The following is a 543-nucleotide window of genomic DNA, read 5'->3' on the forward strand; positions in this document are numbered from 1 at the left end:
GTTGTATTTGGGGCTAATTTCTGCAGGATCTGTAAAACCCCACCAGTGTGTACGGGGATGGGGGGGCATCATCCCAGCAAAGGGCCCTGCTGCAGGACCAGCCCGGGCAGGAAGGAAAACAACCATGGGCCTGCATGTGTGTGTGTGTGTGGGTTGTCTGGTGTGGGGGAGGACCCCGACAGGGGGAAGGAATCGTCCCAAAGCAGGGATCCAGCCTGGAAAAATCCAGCCAGCAATGGGAGCAAGGAGCGTTTCTTGTCCTAGAACTGAACCGCGACGATAGGTGGCAATCCCAGGTCTGCGAGAGGCGAGGCGGCATGCACGCGTACGTGTTATTTATTGCCTCCTACCGGGTATGTTCAAAAGTGCTGAACACGCTTTTTGGTGTGGACCTGAACTGACTCATCCTTTAGCGAGCAGCTTGTTGTGAGACGATGCTTTTGGGGGGGCTCTTCCCATTCCCATGGGACATTCGGATTGGGGTCCCCGGAATGGCAGGAGTGCTGGGGTGCACGGCAGATGCCGGCGAGCAATCCCTTGGTG

This window comes from Egretta garzetta, unplaced genomic scaffold (genome assembly GCF_000687185.1).
Source record: "Egretta garzetta isolate BGI_Z169 unplaced genomic scaffold, ASM68718v1 scaffold287, whole genome shotgun sequence".
Taxonomy (NCBI): Eukaryota; Metazoa; Chordata; class Aves; order Pelecaniformes; family Ardeidae; genus Egretta; species Egretta garzetta.